The sequence below is a fragment of the Balaenoptera acutorostrata genome, chromosome 3, assembly GCF_949987535.1.
Source record: "Balaenoptera acutorostrata chromosome 3, mBalAcu1.1, whole genome shotgun sequence".
In the NCBI taxonomy this organism is placed as follows: Eukaryota; Metazoa; Chordata; class Mammalia; order Artiodactyla; family Balaenopteridae; genus Balaenoptera; species Balaenoptera acutorostrata.
Genome location: NC_080066.1, coordinates 107,689,056 through 107,708,660, shown reverse-complemented (window position 1 = coordinate 107,708,660; position 19,605 = coordinate 107,689,056). Strand labels below are relative to the sequence as shown.

Genomic DNA, 19,605 nt, shown 5'->3' with positions numbered 1-19,605 from the left:
TCCCGACACCGTCACTCACTCACGCTTCCAGGCTCTGGTCTCTGCCTCACTCTGTCACACTGACAATCCCAATTCCATGTACTACCACCACCAATTACGTTCGAACATTACCCGCACTGCATCACACATCTGGCCCAGTTTCTACTAAGACCTATAGTCTCTAATCGAGACTGAAGAGAAAAGAAAAGAAAGAGGAGGTAAGCCCTGATCTGGCTGCCTAAAAAATATTGTCCTCATGCAGAAAGGAATGTGGTTGCCTGACTTTCTGGTTAGAAGCCCTGAGCTAGGAACAGGCTATGACTGTAACAGAGAGCTTTTTCCTCTCTTCTGCCAGATGACGTGTACTTTGCCAAGACAGAGGGTGGAATAAATAGAGTCCACGACTGTGCTTCTCAGTCCAACACCGCTGATGTGGCAGTCTGTGGAAATCCTTCCAGAGTCCAACATAGGATTGTCCTGTATACTGATTATCAGAACGGCTGCAATTAAAAACCGAAAAAAGCACTCGTACATTTTCAAAGGGATTTTCATGGAATGTTAGGGGAAGACCGATAAGGTATCTCTCGCATGACTTATATTAAACTGGAAGTCTAGGTAATGTCTAATTTTAAATTCACTTTTTTTAGCATGAAGTAAGAGACAGGTATTATACATCTTTTTGGACATTTCGTCCTATTTTACTTTTGTTGTCTCAGAATTATTATGAGTGTTTTCAAATGTATTTTAATATTTTAAAATCAATTCCACTTTAATTAATATACTTTTATGGTCTATAGTTAGAAGATTAACCACTTTTGGGGCCCAATAATTAAGGACTTAACTTGCAGAATTTCTTTGACAAATTAAAAAGCAGATTGAACGTGTAAATAAAACATTGGAACTTATGCTGAATATTCTCTAGTGAAAATATGAACTATCCTTCTGAAGTGCCCAGGGGAAGCATACCCCTGGTCCTGCCAATTGCTAAGCATCTTCCAACCTCTGTTACTCTTCCTGCATTTACTCAGCTTCCTTGGTGGATTAAACGGAAGTCCACTTTACTAGAGCTACTTCAAAACTATATCCTGGGCTTCCCTGGTGGCACAGTGGTTGAGGGTCTGCCTGCCAATGCAGGGGACACGGGTTCGAGCCCTGGTCTGGGAAGATCCCACATGCCGCGGAGCAACTGAGCCCGTGAGCCACAACTACTGAGCCTGCGCGTCTGGAGCCTGTGCTCCACAACAAGAGAGGCCGCGATAGTGCGAGGCCCGCACACCGCGATGAAGAGTGGCCCCCGCTTGCCGCAACTAGAGAAAGCCCTTGCACAGAAACGAAGACCCAACACAGCCAAAAATAAATAAATAAATAAATTAGTTAATTAATTTAAAAAAAACTATATCCTGACCACCCTCAACCCCAGATCTTTCCATCTTGAAACAAAGGGAAATGACCTCTTTTCTCATTGTTTTATTTAAAAGGGCTACAAACTCATGAAAATACTACATGTTACTTTAGAGTCACGCCAGCTACATTTTTACTGGTTTGGAGATTCACTGGGAGGAGAATGAGCTGTTGGCCAGATAATGAGCCCTTGGCCAAATGCCCTCGTGTGTCCCAATGTGTTACCATGTCCTAAACATGCGTTCGATGAGGCTTCTATTGTGGCTAACATCCGGCATGCCCAGAACTGAAGCCAACTTAGTCATTTCTTCAATCTCTTCCAGATCCGGCTGGGCTCGACAGCTGGGGAGCAGGGATACAGCAGCCTGAGAATAATGAGGTGGGGAAAATATTTACTATGATAAACAAGGTGTTGATGTGGCAAGCTAACCAAAATATCCCTTGTCAGGGATATGATGACAAACTGTGTCTCTCTCCAAGTCCTCTTGTTCACCTATTGTTTGAGTGATTATCTCTAATTTCATCTCAGCACTTCTTAATGTTCTTCACAAATTGATGACCTCAGAATTCATGCCGGGATATTCTTGGTTATACTGGGAATCTAAGATATTCTTATTATCATGATGCTTTCGGAGACATTGATTTCTATGATACAGAAAATGTTAGGAACTGGCATGTCTATGAAACCAGAACTTACAAAACCTGTCTTGTTTGGGGTAGCATGAAAATATTCAAGGGATAAATTGATCTCTAATAAAACTACTCTTTATTACCACAGGAACTCTCTGCAGTACACAAATACAGATGCTCTAAAGGAATAAAATCACTAGCGTTAATACACTGCACCCCGTGGCATATGTAAAGGTAAAGTAAAATGATGTACAAATATATAAAATTTTTAGACGACTTCACAGGAAGATGTTTAAAAGTTTCCAAGGTTCTCGGTTTATAAAATCGAGTTTTAAAAAGTTTTAGTACATCAACAAATGTTTTAGTGCATCGGTAAGACCTAGCCCGCTAACTAATGAATCTGGCGGATTCAATCTAGGCAGAACTATCTTTTTTTCACAGTATTTTAAAGGACATTAAATCTCTGATGTTCCCAGATTATGCTTTAGAAGAGTTCAAAGAAATGGCTTTGATAGAGATGGCTTTGAATGTGGACTGATGATCATTTCTAAGAAGAAACTTGAAAGTAGGTGGAGGCAGTGACAGCAAAGAGCAAACATGGGTCCAGGAGCCTATAAGGAAGGTCAGGCTTTAAACACGGCAGGAGTCCTGCCTCATAGGCACCTCGGAATAAGAACAAGTTAAAATGCTAGCTGCAGAAGCAGAGAAATGTCCAAGCTATCCTGCAGGACTTCTAATACCCATGTAGTGGTCGATAAGATGGGCTCATCCAGAGGAGATATGAAGGGGAGATTAAATAATTTTTCTGTTGAAGAAGTAGTTTTAGAAACTCCTAGGAAATGAAGTGTGCTGAGCTGAATTTAATTCATGAACCTGACCTAGCTCTGAGCCAGTCATGGGCTCACTGGGTTGCAAGAGGCCTTAGAGGTCATGTAGTCTAAGTACCTACATCAGTGTTCCCTGGAAGGCAGCCTGCTAAACAGCTGGATCAAGATCCTCCTTGGGTGATATTTTAAAATATAGATGCCCAGGCCACACCATGGGGCCTTCTAATTCAGTTGGTCTAGAATGAAACCCAAGCATCTCTACTTTCAACAAGCTCCACTGTTGGAAAAGCAACTTGGAAAGAGAGGGATGGATCAGGCTGATAGAGCTCAGGGCCCAGGAACCTGGCCCACCTGCCACTTGGATGCAGGTACTTGGATGAACTTCCAGGCAGGAAGTCACACCAAGGGGCTATCAGATGGGTTGCCCCAGCAAGAGGCTAGGGCATGGTGATCCCTAGTGATCCAAGTAGACGGCAGGCAGGCAGAGGCCAGCAGCTCCATTCACAAGTCTGGAAGGAGGCATAGTCATAGCCAAGGCCAGGTTCAGAGACACATAACTCAGTCTTGAAAGTTATCAGAATCTGAGGAGGTTATCCACAATGGGACAGAGGCATGGAAGGACCAAAGAGGTCCATGGAGGTGGGCAAAGCTGGGGCTTGGTCACAAGAATAGGGCAGAAGCCCGGTCTTTAACACTAAGACAGAACCAAGGGGAATTCATATTTGCTGAACACTTTTTCTCCGGAAAGTATAGGCTGTCTCCTATCCTCCTCCCTGTGTTACCCTAACACATGCTGATTTAATCCCCTCTTAATAGGTGAGGTGAATTTACAAGGTGATCACGAGCTAATTTTTATCTCTCTGGGCCACAACGTCATCATCGTTAAAATGAGTGGAAAAATTCTTACGCCACAGAGTCTGGAAAGGATAAAACACGACAGTATAGTCTAAAAGGAATTTCATAGTTTCTAGAAGGAAATCCTTAATTTATGTGGTACTATTTTGCAAGACAGCGTGTTCAAAAACCTACCAGGACCTTCTATATCCAGTTAACCTCCCTGTCTAGCTGTTACAGCTCTCTGTTAACCAGTCACACCTCTGCACCAACTGCATTTCTCACCACTCCTCTGAGCCCTACATTCTGTGCAAACCAACACAGAGAGACACCAGGTTTCTTCCTCATCCTCACCATGGTCTAGATGGCTGTCCTCACCTGTACATCCTTCCTTTCCTCCTCCCTTATATAAACAGTGAAACTGTATTAAGCATATATACCGTGCCAGCACTGTACTGAGTATTTTACTGGTGTTCTTTCTTTCAAGGACCATAATAACCCTATTCGGTAGGTACCATTGTTTGAACCCTTTTACCGGTGAGTAAACTGAGGCTTCAGAGAAAAGTCACACGTGTAGAATCACACATTTAGTAAACGGCAGAGCCATGACATGGATTCAGGTTTATCTGTGGCCGAAGCTCTTGCTTGCAGCCCATGCCATGGTCTCTGTTCTTGACCAAGCAGTCTGTCACTCAAGGCTAAACTTAAACCCCACGAAATGCAGGGCTGCTCTAGGCTTCACTGGATCAAAGTAACACCAAAAAATTTATTGAAGTACATCACAGTTTGGAAACCAAATAGAGAATCAGTGAGAATGCATCATTATCCCTTGCCTTTGAGGCAAATAGGAAAATGGTGAAGTTCACTGAATACTTAACTGGAGTCTTTTCCCAGGAAGACAGGAGCTGAGCCTTATTTTTTAAAACAGTCAGAAGCATGAAAACAAATAGTAATACATGCTTTAGGAAAATCACTCTGAACTTTGGTTTTAACTCTGTTTAACTCTGGAGATGGTGTTTTAGGACAAACAAGTCAAAGTCTGCCCAGTTCTCATCTCTGAATCTTTCCTCTCTGCCTAGTGAGGGCCTCCTCACCCACACCTGTGGCCCTGGCTCCTCCAGGAAGAATTTAAAACTCCTAGCCTCACATTCTCTGACTGAGGATTGTCACGACTTACGCTACTCTGGCCCTGACCTTATAGTCAGTTTCAAAAACTAAGAGATGATGGTTGGATAAATATATAGGTACGTTTATATAATTATACACATATGCACAGATTTATGTATCTCTATAGATCAATTTGCCTATCTATCAATATAAATATATCTGTATGTCAGTCACCCGGTAGGTGATGTGTCACAGTTTAACAAACATTTATAAAACGCCTACTGTGCACCAGCCTCTGTATTAGGCACTAGGGAAAAAAATATAGTCAATATTATGCACCTAGATGTTACCTCGTTTAGTCATTAGAGTAACCCTGTTACACCATTATTATTTTATACAGAATGAAAAGAGAGACCAGGGACACCCAAAGAAATTAAATAATTTGTTCAAGGTTATAGAGATAGTGGTAGATGCCTCTGTCCCCAAAACACAAACACAGCTGGCCTCCATGTGCTGCTTCTGAGTCTTTCCAAGATCTAGTCTTCCACTTTGACCACTTTGATCCTGTTTCTAGCAGTTCAACCAACCTATGGATCCGTTTCCTGATTCCTCTCCCAATAACCGTTAAATTTATTTCTGAACTCCCACACTCTGATGGGGGAGCTTCCCTAGGGATTGAAATTCTTCCACTAAACTCCAGGTGGCGCTCTGTCACTAGAGGCCATGCATGCCAGCTGCTGGCTGCTGGGCTCTTTGCATCTGTTGTGCCCCTTGTTTAAGGAGGAGAAAGCCACAGTGCTGGCTCCATTGTTCCATCAAGACCAATGTTATTCCAGTGGTGACCTCCCTGATGCTCCCGGCTTCACCAGATGACATCATTGCTTGTCTCCTCGCCCTCTAGATACCATGCTCTGCCTAGCAGCCTGCACGCTCTCTCAGGCCTCCTAGGCCTGCCTGTGTGTGTTCTAGGTCTTTACCTCCCCGTGTGTGCCCCATCCCAAGGTGATTAATCAACTCATGCCTGACTACGCCCCAAGATATAATAGGAAGTACCATAACTGTATTCAATTCTCCTGCAGCTCAGTTTGTCAGTAAATAACAGCACATAAAATGTCAAGGGACTTCCCTGCTGCCACAGTGGTTAAGAATCCACCTACCAATGTAGGGGACACGGGTTCGAGCCCTGGTCCGGGAAGATCCCACATGCCGCAGAGCAACTAAGCCCGTGCGCCACAACTACTGAGCCTGCGCTCTAGAGCCCGCGAGCCACAACTACTGAGCCCGCAGGCCTAGAGCCCGTGCTCCGCAACAAGAGAAGCCACTGCAATGAGAAGCCCGTACACCACAATGAAGAGTAGCCCCCACTCGCCACAACTAGAGAAAGCCTGCACGCAGCAACGGAGACCAAATGCAGCCAAAAATAAATTAAAAAAAAAAAAATGTCAGGAAGGAAAGGGGTTCCACACTAGAGGAGAGATGACTGGCAGGCTGGAGGGAATAATCTGAATTAATCTCTCTCTTATACACCTACACACACACACACACACACACAAACACACATACAGTCTCTCTCTTTCACATATACAAATACAGTTTCTGTCTCCTTCTCTCTCCTCTCTCTCTCTCTCTCCTCATTCTCTCTGTCTGTCTGTCTGTCTCTCTCTCTTTCTCTCCGTTAAGTTTCTATAGAACTGAAGTTCAGAGCAAGGAGTTCTCACCCAGAGCCACAATGAAGGGGTCAGAGTGACTTATGAATCCAGTGAGGCTAAAGCTTTTAGGCCCCTCACTCTCGCTGGCCTCTCTGAGCACCAGGAATATGCTATGAGTGTTCTAAGTGGTAAAAGGAAGCCAGGCTACAACGGGAAGCATTTCATGTAAGCTTTTCTGATAAATTGCCGAAAGAGATCTCTGAAGAAAGAAACATGAATTTCCAAGGAGCCATGCTGTGATTTATTTTCTCATTCTAAACGAGTATTTACATTTTTACCTGTTAGTATTGATAATTCTGCAGTATATTAGGAAAGCTCCCCAAATTGAATAAGCTATGGGCACCACAAAACTGAGACCTGCTCCTGGGAGGGAGAATACTGATACCAAAGAAGGAAGAAAATTCAAAAGTTGTGCTGAGATCCGAAATGCGGGAGGAGACTCTCAAGTGTCAGCCCAGCACAAGGAGCAAAGGCAGTCAGCGAAGGTGATGCATACAGTCTGGAATCCAGGAGTCTAGCTACAAGTAAAATGGGAGGGATTCAAAGAATTGCTAGAGTATTGTAGCTTGCCGTTAGGAGTCCCAGTCAGAGGAGAGGGCAATGGGAGGGGTGATGGTGTAGAATGGTCAGGGCAAGGCATGGTGTCAGGGGTCCAACCAAGGGTGCTGAGGTTGATGGCAAGGCTGCAGTCCAAGCAGAGGAAACCAGGACACAAGTGCCATTGCACAGACTGGGCAGACATGGTGGGGGAGGGGAGGGGAAAGCCTTTGACCCGTGGGCACACAGGCACCATTGTTGCCTCACCCTAAGACATTGCACCCCAGTAGTGCAGTTGGGCGCCTTACACATTTGTAGCTGCATCAGGGACTCCTCAGAGAGGATGCAGTGCTAAATTAGCAGGACTGGGGAAGGCAGGCAATGGCAGACCGGGAAGCATGATAAGCAGTAGAATCTCACCTATGAAATGGGGATAAGAATATTACTAACCATCTCAGAACATTGTTGGGATGATTCAGTCAACGGTGTAGGTAGAATGGAAAGCCTGGTGCCTTATTCAATCCTGGAGAAATACTCAAGCTTTCTGGAATGTGATTCTACCTTGAATATGGTCAGAAGGAAGGAGTTAAAAGCCTCCTGGTATGAGAGTTGCAAATTGATTCAAGGAAATAACACAATAAGGAAAGGGCAGCTAATTTTACTTCAAAAAAGAAATCACCAATACAGTGCAAAAATGCAGTTTATGTGTTTCCTTATTGATTTAATGAATTCCTTGGTAAATTTCTATCTGCTTAGTTGGTTAGTGATTGGTTAGTCTTCCCTTATGGTAACAGTAATAGTTTTAGTTTTCCATATAGTAATGACTAACATTACTGTATTTTATTTTCTCAATTGATATTGTACTCTAATACCACTCTGTTTCCTTGTGTTGTGGGAAAAATTAGAAATTTCTTTCCATTTCAACAGTTTTTCAGGTGTTTGTGACCCTCCCCCAACTGCCCCTCATCCCGGAATGCGGAGCGTCCTGAGTTGACTTGCTGATATCTATGTGTAGATAAAGTCTCCTGGGCGTCTGGCCCATCACTCAGAGATCCTGCCCTCATGAGGACATGTTGATCCCCAGCACTGAGACCTGTCACCAAGGCCTTTGGAAGTGATCTTATCCCCATCTGAAAAGCTAGATTCCAGTTCTATCTCATCGCAAAAGGTTGGGTCTCAGCCTTCCAACAGAGCTGTTTAGACCAAAGCAAGAGATACACTGTTAAGCTGCCAAAGGACGTCAGAAGGTTAGAGGCTGGGATTTTTATTCAGTTCAGATGTGGACACTTTTGCCTTCCTCTGAGGGGAAAAATATTTACTATTATTAAGGAAAAATTTCTACTAACTGCAGTCGTGTTCAAAGCACCCGCAGAAAATACTTTGAATGCACGAGGTTTCTCTCAGGGAAGAATATTTACTGTTTCAGAGGAGGGAAAGGAGTCAGTCATAAATTTTCTCCCACCTACCCTAGCACCCACAGTTAAGGGAATTAATTAGGTTTTACTGAATCTCCATGACAAAGCAATCCTTGCTGGACCTCTCCAATTCTGGTCAATCTAGAGATTATATAAACAGAAGGAGTGGTAGTAAATTCTCAAGAGACAACAGAGGTGAAAATGGGCTGAAGTCTGGAATCACCAATTGCTGCCTAAATCTGTGGGCTCTGGGAGTCTTCCTAAATTGTATCCATAAACCATAGCAAGATTAAACCATGCTTAAATCTCCCCATCCTTTTTTTTAATTGATAAAGTGTAATTCTTTTTGAAAGATAGGAAATATTTACCCTAGCTCTTATTTATTTAAATGAGAGACATCGCTTGCATAAAGAAGCAAATGCAAGTGAAAACACAGCTACCATCACTATATATTATTTTCTAAAATGATTTATAACACAACACAGCATAAATAACGTCAAAATTAAAAGAGAATCATCAACTCAATAAAGGCAAAGCCAAATCATTGTTCTTTAGTAAATGTTTGCTAGAACCTCAAAAATGTACATGAAGTGGAAAAGTTCAGAAATACAACAGCTGTACAGAATTCAGCTTAGTGCTTTGTATTTAGTATGTGCCGAATAAATTTTTACTAAATTTTTCCCCTACAACTCTAATGACCAATACACATTTACATGATCTGAGGTGAAGTCTGTGCCGCTTTGACATAATTCAGTTAATTCAGTATTATAAATGCCACGACTAATCTGCCAAAATTATACTATCAATTCCTCCTTATTTATCTAGTTGATTTATCAACCCCACATTCCATTTTGTGTCTGACCTCAGAATGACATACGAACATAATGAAAGTGAAAATTGAGGACACCTGCAGATATGGTTCAAAATCTAAATCCATGACAGTGTGGGCATCGAGAATAGAAGAGCTCATGCCATGTGTTCTCCAGGGATCAAGGTGGCAACGGCCTGTCCCTGCAGCCAGGCCCTCACATTTGAAGGAGGAAACTGTCAAACGGTGATTCCTCTGGGCAACTCTTTGCTCTGCTGTAGAGAAAATCCAATTAGGGCATTACATGATTGGGTACGTTGATTCTTGCCCTAATACGTATGGATTATCTGCCAGGCCATGGCCTCCTTCTAGGTGCACTGCAGAGAAAAGCCAACAGATATTCTTCTCACACCAGGCTGGTAGCTTAATCTATTACCTTACATAATGACCAGGGCAGCCCCTGATAAATACAGTTCAGCCAGTTTAGGAATCTGATTGGAGAGTGGGAGAATACCGCTGCAGTGCTTCACAGATAATCCCGACTCTGAGATAGCAGGAAAAGAAAGGGTGCTTTAGAAAAAAATAGGAACAGATAAATTGTCGATAGAGATGAATATTTCTAAGTGTTCATACAACAGGCAGACCTCCCTTTCTGCCCACTTGAGATCTTTCAGTGGTTGGCTTTTGAAGTTAATTTTTATCTTGGGCTTCTTAGACCTTCATCAGTGAGACAGGATGACTTGACAAGGAGAACTGGTCCTGCTAGCTTTGAGTGGCTGCGGTGTAATTTTAGGCAACAAGGAACACGCTCCACAATGCAGTGTGGGAGGGAAAGCACCTGACTGTGAGTCGCAAGACCGGGTTCTGGTGGAGCCTCCACCTACAACAATCACAGAGTCTCCATCTGGGTCGATTTCTCCATCTTCAACATGGGGTTGATGGGCTACTTTCTGCCATATCCAAAGGAAGTGCCTTGGAAGAGTATTCTAAAAGAGTTCAAACAATTTATAATTTTTTGGAAGAGAAACAGAGACTGTTAAGGTAAGCCAAGGGGCATAGGATCTTTGCACATGGAGGTGGAGAATGGAACAGTTAGGCAAACAATTACTACAAAAACCACTCCCGCCTGCCACAGAGAAGGGCAAACAATACACACTTAGCAACACTTATCTGACTAACCTGAGCATTTCAGATCAAAGGAAATTCTTGATCTGATTAATTACCTGAAGTACCCAGATAATTCCCTTAAAAATCTCAATTTCACATCGGTAGGGATAACCTCAATAAGGACAATATCCTCTTTTAAGGAATGAGACACTAGACCTAAAACCACTTCTCTCCTTTTTTTTTTTTTTTGTAGTTTGACTTTTTATTATTTATTTATTTATTCATTTATGGCTGTGTTGGGTCCTCGTTTCTGTGCGAGGGCTTTCTCCAGCTGCGGCGAGCGGCGGTGGGGGGGCCACTCTTCATCGCGGTGCGCGGGCCTCTCACTATCGCGGCCTCTCTTGTTGCGAAGCACAGGCTCCAGACGCGCAGGCTCAGCAATTGTGGCTCACGGGCCCAGCCGCTCCGCGGCATGTGGGATCTTCCCAGACCAGGGCTCGAACCTGCGTCCGCTGCATTGGCAGGCAGATTCTCAACCACTGCGCCACCAGGGAAGCCCCCACTTCTCTCCTTTTGAATTTCATGTCTGAAGAAGACAAATATTATGCCATTTTCACCCAAATGAAACCTTAAGACTTCTGCTGAAGACCACAGGAGCTATCTGGAAGGTAGCTAAAGGGTTAAGATTCAGACTCTTCCAGAAAGCCACTCTTCAAGTCATCTCTCTAGGGTGACAGACTGAACCCTGGGGGTTTCTGGGTGACTCTTGCACAGAATTAGACTTTAGTCCCTTGGTTGTGCTGCTAGGAGATATACATCAAGATTGCAATAAATTGCAATCCTTCAGGCTTAGACGAGTTTGGGGGATTTTTTTTAAAATTATTTATTTAATTATTTATTTATTTTTGGCTGTGTTGGGTCTTCGTTTCTGTGCGAGGGCTTTCTCTAGTTGCGGTGAGCGGGGGCCGCTCTTCATCGCGGTGCGCGGGCCTCTCACTATCGCGGCCTCTCTTGTTGCGGAGCACGGGCTCCAGATGCGCAGGCTCAGCAGTTGTGGCTCACGGGCCCAGTTGCTCCACGGCATGTGGGATCTTCCCGGACCAGGGCTCGAACCCGTGTCCCCTGCATTGGCAGGCAGATTCTCAACCACTGCGCCACCAGGGAAGTGGGGGGATTTTATTGTGGTCCTTAGTCTAATTTCTGGAAAGAGTTTGTGAAAGTTCTCCTCAAATCAATAGATAGAATGCGAGAAAGATACACCAACTTTGTACATTCAATTTAACTATTATTGGGGGAGGGAAAGGGAAATAATTCTCTCACTGTATCTAACTCTTTGATTCCAGGAATGAATCTACATTCTTAATTTTTCAAAGATATTTGAGATATACAACTACATATACATATATTTCTCAATTTATGACTACCCTTAATTGTTATAACTCAGGTATGTCATTTAGCATTCCTTAAGACAAATTCCTTATCTTCATAAGGTAGGTCATTTTAATAATGCATAAAAGTTATTGAGAATTTTAATTCAAAACCTTTATTTATGTTATACCTTTACAGTAGCCTTGGGTAGAAGACAGGCAGTGCTTCATATTTATGACTACAGGATGTTAAATGTAACTTCCTGAGTATAACCTAGTTGCCAGAAAAAATAAAATGCTGCTTCTAGAAGCACCTCTGTTAAAGTGTCTTATGTTGAGGAGAAATTGACTGAACAAATGTGACAATGCAAAAAAAAAAAAAGAAGTGACGGTGCAAACTCCATACCTACTGATACTACTACTTGATAAAACTTGGGCTCTGAGTGTCAGCCTTCCACGGCTCCTGTAAGCTGTCAAATTCACCACCAAGTCTCATAAACTTGGGAATCCAAACTTTCTTATAATTTCTTGTATAAATCTTAACCTGCACAGAGATCAGTCTCCCCTTTGGCCTAATGCTCTATCCTTTCATCCAAGCAGTGGTTTTGCCCTTCCCCTAAGAGACAGGCTCTCCCTTCAGCTGCTGAATCAGGCCAGTCAACCCTACACCCACCTCTCCCACCCTCAGGAGAGCACACTAATGCTGGGTTCATCCTGGACCCTGATTAACCCAATATTACACAGAAAACCACAGCAGCAAGAGAGAAAGAAAAAAAAAAAAAGGTCTCCTGGCCTACAGTGCCCTAGCCCTGTTCAGTAAGGTTTTCTTAAAGATACAACTTGAAGCACACTAAGAATCCAGCATTACATGTAACGCCCAGAATTCCAGACCAACAAACACTGATTCATTTTACAGATTCAAGGAAAAACAGGATGCAGGAGGATATGTCAAAATCAGGATCTTGTTCAAAAATATAGTGTTCTGACTGCAGAAAGTCAGTCAAAGCAACATGACTATACATCAGGCTTCATAATTCTTAATATTTGAGGAAAAATACCTTCTTAGACCTACACAAGACTCCAAATTAAATATATAGGTATATATGTAAATCTCTATGTATGTGTATATCTTGACCCCTTATAATTGAATATCAGGCTTAAATGGGGCTTAGCACACAGAAGCTCAAACACTGACCTACAAGCCCATTAAATCAGTATTGATATTTGCAAGATCTAAGCAAAATGAGAAGATAAATTTAGTGTGTGTGTGTGTGTGTGTGTGTGTGTATCATTGTAAGGTTTCTCCTTTCCTTACCCAAAAAGACTTACTCTTTATTATGTCCTTCCTGGGGTTTTTTTTTTTGGTAAAATTATGTCTTTTTTATGAAATGATGCTCATAGTAGAAAATGGTTTTGCTTTATTGATGTTGCTTGGTTTGTTTTTCATTTGGCAAAATACAATGTTGAAAACTTGATATGAGTGTCCAAGTTTGGGGAGTAGCATAGGTATTTTACTGATCCTTGAAATCCTTACTTCTGGGACGTAAGACCCAGACCACATAGAGCAGACTCGATCTGATGTTTAAATGCTTCTTTTTTTTTTTTTTTTTTTTAAGAAATTCACGTTCTTTTATTTATTTATTTATGACTGTGTTGAGTCTTCGTTTCTGTGCGAGGGCTTTCTCTAGTTGCGGCAAGTGGGGACCACTCTTCATCGCGGTGCGCGGGCCTCTCACCATCGCGGCCTCTCTTGTTGCGGAGCACAGGCTCCAGACACGCAGGCTCAGTAATTGTGGCTCACGGGCCCAGTTGCTCCGTGGCATGTGGGATCTTCCCAGACCAGGGCTCGAACCCGTGTCCCCTGCATTGGCAGGCAGATTCTCAACCACTGCGCCACCAGGGAAGCCCCTGTTTAAATGCTTCTTAATAACCTTCACTCATCAGTCCTAGTTCTGGCTCTTGCAGCCACGTGGTTGTCCTTCTTCCACATGAAAGCCCTTTTTATAGTTGAAGACAGTTCCTGTGCTGCCCTTAAAATCTTTTTTGTTCACAATGAAAACAAAAAACAAAAAAAACACCTTTTATTGTCTTCAACTATCCTTTTGAGCCAGACCTCTAAAAAGAGCTTGTCAAGAGGAAGAAAAAACTTGAAAGAAATATGTATATACTGTTATTATTTTTATTATCATTTAAAGAAGGAGTCATATCTTTTCTATGTTTTATAAATGAGGAAACTGAATCCAAGTGGTTAAGAGACAATCGAGATCAAACAGCTTATAAGTGACATTCGGAATATGGCAAAACAATATGCCTTGCCCTTGATAAATGTATGCATGAAGACCAAGGACACAGAGAGTAGCAGATGTATATAAATTAAACAAACATTTTCATTGGGTAAACTACACCATGCCTCGCTATAGCAGCAAGCTTACAAAGAACATGGAAGCATCCCTGCTTTTGAGGAGCTCACAATCATGACACAGTATGTAAATGAAACAGTGAAAGTAGGGACTTCCCTGGTGGCGCAGTGGTTAAGAATCTGCCTGCCAATGCAGGGAACACGGGTTCGAGCCCTGCTCCGGGAAGATCCCACATGCCGCGGAGCAACTAAGCCCCTGCACCACAACTACTGAGCCTGCGCTCTAGGGCCTGCGAGCCACAACTACTGAGCCCATGTGTCACAACTACTGACGCCCGCCCGCCTAGAGCCCGTGCTCCACAACAAGAGCAGCCACCAACCACAATGAGAAGTCTGCGCACCGCAACGAAGAGTAGCCCTCGCTCACCGCAACTAGAGAAAGCCCACATGCAGCAACGAAGCTCTAAGGCAGTCAAAAATAAATAAATATATAACAACAAAAAAATATATCGAAAAAGTATTAAAAAAAAAACAGTGAAAGTATGAAAAAAATTGCATGAGAAAATAGGAACAAAAACAACTAACTTGACTTGGGAGAGATGGAAAGTCACAAGAGAGGACGTGATATTTAGGCTAAGGCCATGAAGGATGAGTAGAAGTTTGCCAAGGAGCATGAACCATTACCTAAGATATTTCCTACAGAAGGAAGAGCATGTTTGGAGGGGAGATATGAAGAGTTCAGTTCCAGAGTTGAACTTCAGGTAACTTGGAAACATCCAAACAGAATAGCCAGGAGGCCATTACACCATGGAAAAGAAAATTGAAAAAACAGACTTAGGAGGTGCCTGCATTTTGACTGTAGAGCTGGAAAAAAACGTTTTCACTCTTCTACTAAATTGCAAAATGCTTTGGATAAAAGCTTAGAATGAATTACTTTTAACTCTATGATCCAAGAGGGTTTTCTTTTCTGAATCCTGGTGCAGAAACCCATTTTCACTGGTAATGATGAAATGAGAAAGAGGATAGGAAAAGTATCCTCTAAAGGGGTGAGTTTCAACAGTGTGAGAATGAAGTTATTCACCATCAAACTTTCTCTTTCACTCATAGCTACATACTGTTAATCTACAGCCAATGGGTTCTCAGGGCTTAGAGAATATTTACTGTAGTTTGTCATTCTAGCAAAACAGAAGTGAAGGTTTAGGCTTAGCTTTGAAATTCCTTAATATTGCCTGCCTGAAATTATTTCCAGGTAAATATGGAAGTGTCTTCTGGAGACTGATAAGCAATCTGTGAATTATTTTTTCCATCCTAGCAGAAATAGGTAGCTTGGTTTAGGTCTCCGTAGATTTGAAGCATGTCTGAGAGATACCGACATACAGATTTGCCATCATTAACTCTGTCTTTAAAGGCAGATGGGTGGTGGGACAGAGAAGGCTGCCAAGGAGCCACTGTGTGCCAAGCAACGTCACTCTGATAACTGTTCTGTTAAAGTGAAGGGAGCTGGCTTATATCAGGGTTACTCTGCTGTGACAAAGGCTGCACACAACAGGCTGCACTTGCACGAGACGGTTCTGGCAGGATCTCTTCAGCCTGGTGTTCGCTGAGCCTACCCCCTGCATGCTCCCTCCAACACCCACAAACTCCACTCCTGGTGTCTCCTGGAATGGAAGCTTGGACCTCATCGTCTTAGCTTTAGCTACACTTACACACAATGCCATGCCCATCGTAGTAGCTCCGTAATTATTTTTTGTTTGATGATAAATGCAGCCAACAAGAGTCACAAATTTAAAAAAATAAATTTGAGTCAACCCCACCTAGCAACACTGCCTGCCCACACGCTTAGGATCCATATGTGGAGGTCTTCAGAAGACACTGATCCAGAAAACTTGCTGCCGGCATTGTTTGCTCCTTCCTTCTTACGCATCCCTTGAAAGTTCCAACTTGAAATTTTGAATACTAACCTGGACAACCAATGGGGCTTATTTTAACCTCTAATACTACATTTCAACTTACTGAACAAAATGATCTCTCTCTGTCCTGAGGCTTCTATTTTGAGTTTTCTCTTGCCACCATTTAAGCATGCACTTAAAACTGGGATTTTTTTGAGCTTGGATGAGATGCAGAATAATTTTCTGTTATGCATGAGTGAGAGGCAGGAAAAATATTTCAGAGAAAGAAAGCTCTCTCTAAGTAGTTGTAAGAATAATTTTGGATAGAACTGATAGAGAATTTAATTTTAGCAGCATTAATATGTGGAACAAAATACTAAAATATCAGTTCCCTTCTTTGTGGTATATTGCTAATCATACGTAACACCTGTGATTAATACATATTTTAGTTGCATCTAAAGAATTCTCCTCTGTATGCCTGCATTATTCTGTCAGTATAATTTGGATAAGAGCATTTCAATGTGGTGTTTTTTATTATCTATCCCTCGGCTGTACATAGAGCCCAGGAAAGAAGAGTCTTTAGTAAATACACCCTAATAATGATCCCAGAACGTTTGATTTATGCACAAAAGCTGCTGTACTTCTTTCTGTTGGTAGCTTGTTTTACACACTGATGGCAAGAAAATTAAGAGCCTCCATTAAAAATACAGAGCTTCAAAATGTAAAAAACCCAAGACTTAGATACAATCCATTCAAGAATATTGTTCTCTGGGGCTGCTTTTGGTCAGCCTCTCTCCAGTTTAATCTGTCTCTCAGCAAAAATGCCAAGATAGTTCCAGGGAGTATTCCACTCAAAAATATTGCTTCTATATATATTGGCAGGAAGCATGTCTGGGAAGGAAAATCATCTTGTCCTAGAAGGCTGCAGAAACTGTCCTGTGAAAAACAGTGAAGTAAATCCAACATGGCAAACCAAAACAATGAAAGTAAAGGTGCATTATACAAAGGCTTTCGTAGCAAATTTGGTTTCCTTTTGAAAATTTTTGAGTCCTGCATAGACTCTACTCCTTAAGGCTGGAAAAGAAATAATTTCTCTCTGTCTTGTTATGAACCCTTCAGAGGAAAATCTGAGCAACAATTTGTGGTATTGTGGGATAATCCATTTTAACACTAATTGTGAAAGCAAGGCCATAATTTAGAGAAAATCAATGGATAGTTTCCCAGGGAGCTAATCCTGGAACTGATGTATTCCTTGTTCTCTTTCTCCTTGACTTCGTTGTCCCACTAAACACAGCTGAAAATCTTTGCCCCCTGAGTCTCTGGTCACAGCACTTGCCTTATTCTTTTCTTTCCTCCCCATCTTCACTCTGTTACCTACGATCCCACTCTGATCATTAATTCACATCAAGGTCTCTGCTTATGTAAAGTTATGAGAATCCATCTCTTGAATTTTCCACGGCAAATCTAATGCCCAAAGCCATACACATCATCTTCTATCCCAAACTTGGTGTCCCTGGGACTGCTGCAGTTCTGGCAAGGCACACATACCTTTCCAATGACTCAGGCAGCTAATTCTCTCCCACTTATGCCCTGTTATCCAGTTATCCAGTTAGACGTCAACTTTTCTAAATTCTTCCACTGTAATATCACCTAACAATGTTTATTTCTGGGTGATGGAATTTTATAATAAATACATATTAATCATTTAAACACACACACATTGCATCTTTAATATACATATAGACAAACATTTCCCTACATAGCCGTATCTTGTGTTTGTCTCTTCTTATCTCAGTACTAAGCTTTGTGTTTCTCTTTACTTCATTTCTAAGCTCATCTCACTTGTCCTCAAAACCTCACTTCTGACTTGGCTAAGAAGATGGAGGGCTTCCAAAGTGTGTTTTCCCTATTTCCATTCTTACAAACCTCAGAATTTCCCAGGATACTCAAATATTCCTCCCCTGTGTTTTCTAATTGGCCTTGATTCTTTGCCTTTATGTATGTTCTTGGATTTTGGTCCATCGACTGAATATCTCCTAACTCTCTCTGGCATCTTCTACCTCTTTCTGGAAAAAAAAAAAAAAAAAATCAACTTCTCCTGTACCCACAACATTCCCATAAGTCATCTGAGAAAAAAGGGCCTTTTTTAGCTCGCTAATCTCTCAAGCTACCAGGCCAATCCCCCTTTCCCTCACACCATTCTTGTTGAGAGAGGTTTGCTTTCCCTCCCTAACTTCCCACTGATTCCTCAACCCGCTGTACTATTTTCAGTTTTTAGCACCCTACTGAAATAGCTGTCTTGAAGATTATCATTTAACTCCCCCAAAACAAATGCAATAGCCTCACTGCCGTTCTTAGCCTTCTTGGCTTCTCTAATACATTTGTCACCACCAACAACCCCCTGATTCTCAAAATTCTCTTCTCCCTTGGCCCTGCGGCTCTCCAGTCCTCTGAGTTCCTTTCTATTTTCTTGACACATATCAGATTTCCCTTTTTGGCATGTCTTCCTCTTTCTATCCCTTAAATATAGATTTCCCCCAAGGTCCCATTGTTAACCCCTTACCTTCTCTCTATAGATTCTTTTTCAGGTCCATTCATTGGCTCACGTGTGACTGGCTAGCAAATTTGTATCTCTTCTCTCTTGAAATGAAGATTCGGTTTCTAACCACTTTCCAGACAGCTCTAATTGGCCTTTTGCAGGCACCTCAAACTCAACATGTCCAAAATGTAGCATAACATCCTCCCTGTAAATTTCCTCTCCTTGCCTGAAGTTCCTGTTTTATCCATATTCTTCCATGTTAAAAAAAAGATCGAATGGGATTGTTCTATTTACTCAACTGTTTCTTCATAGATATTTTAAGTGATCCTCATTACTGGAATATCTTTCTTCTTTCTTTCCAGCAATCCAGATGCTGTGCAACTTTTCAGATCTTGATGTCGAGTCCCTACTGTACTACGACCTGACCACTTCTCTCCTCTGACACCTGTGTCACTTAGGGTCTGTTCCTGTGATTGAACATTTAACAATTTATTACTTGTGACTCATTTATTTTTGTATCATATTTTCTGTAACTTTTTATGTGTCTATATTTCATGTACTCAATTAGATTGTAATTTATTTCAAAGCATGGTTCATTTATTACCTTTCCTCAATCTGTCTCCCTCATTCGTGTGTTAAAAACATGTTTGTGGGTAGGGACTATATGCCAAACACAATGTTAGATACTGGAGAAAAATATATATGACATATTCCAGGTCATAGAGGAATTTACCATCTAATGGAAGAGCCAGAAATAAACATAAATAGATATAGCAATGTGATGAATGTGTGTTAGAGGTTTGTGCAGTCTACTTTGGGAAAACAAGAAAGAATGGCCTTGAGGGATTAAAAATGATCCCAGGGGCTTCCCTGGTGGCGCAGTGGTTGAGAGTCTGCCTGCCAATGCGGGAGACACGGGTTCGAGCCCTGGTCTGGGAGGATCCCACATGCCGCGGAGCGACTGGGCCCGTGAGCCACAATTACTGAGCCTGCGCGTCTGGAGCCTGTGCTCCGCAACAAGAGAGGCCGCGATAATGAGAGGCCCGCGCACCGCGATGAAGGGTGGCCCCCGCTTGCCGCGACTGGGGAAAGCCCTT

The 19,605-nt window shown here is 42.2% G+C and overlaps 1 protein-coding gene across 2 annotated transcripts in view; it reads left to right on the top strand.

The window, feature by feature from the left end:
* STXBP6 (syntaxin binding protein 6) overlaps positions 1 to 19,605 on the top strand; it is a 335,859-nt gene that overhangs the window by 10,385 nt on the left and 305,869 nt on the right. Inside the window, exons 2-3 of one of the 2 annotated variants that reach the window (XM_057544157.1) lie at positions 1,704 to 1,759; positions 2,159 to 2,244. The gene's annotated coding sequence lies outside the window, so the exon portion shown is untranslated. The remainder of the gene's footprint in view (positions 1 to 1,703; positions 1,760 to 2,158; positions 2,245 to 19,605) is intronic. The other variant, XM_057544156.1, reaches the window with a different exon arrangement.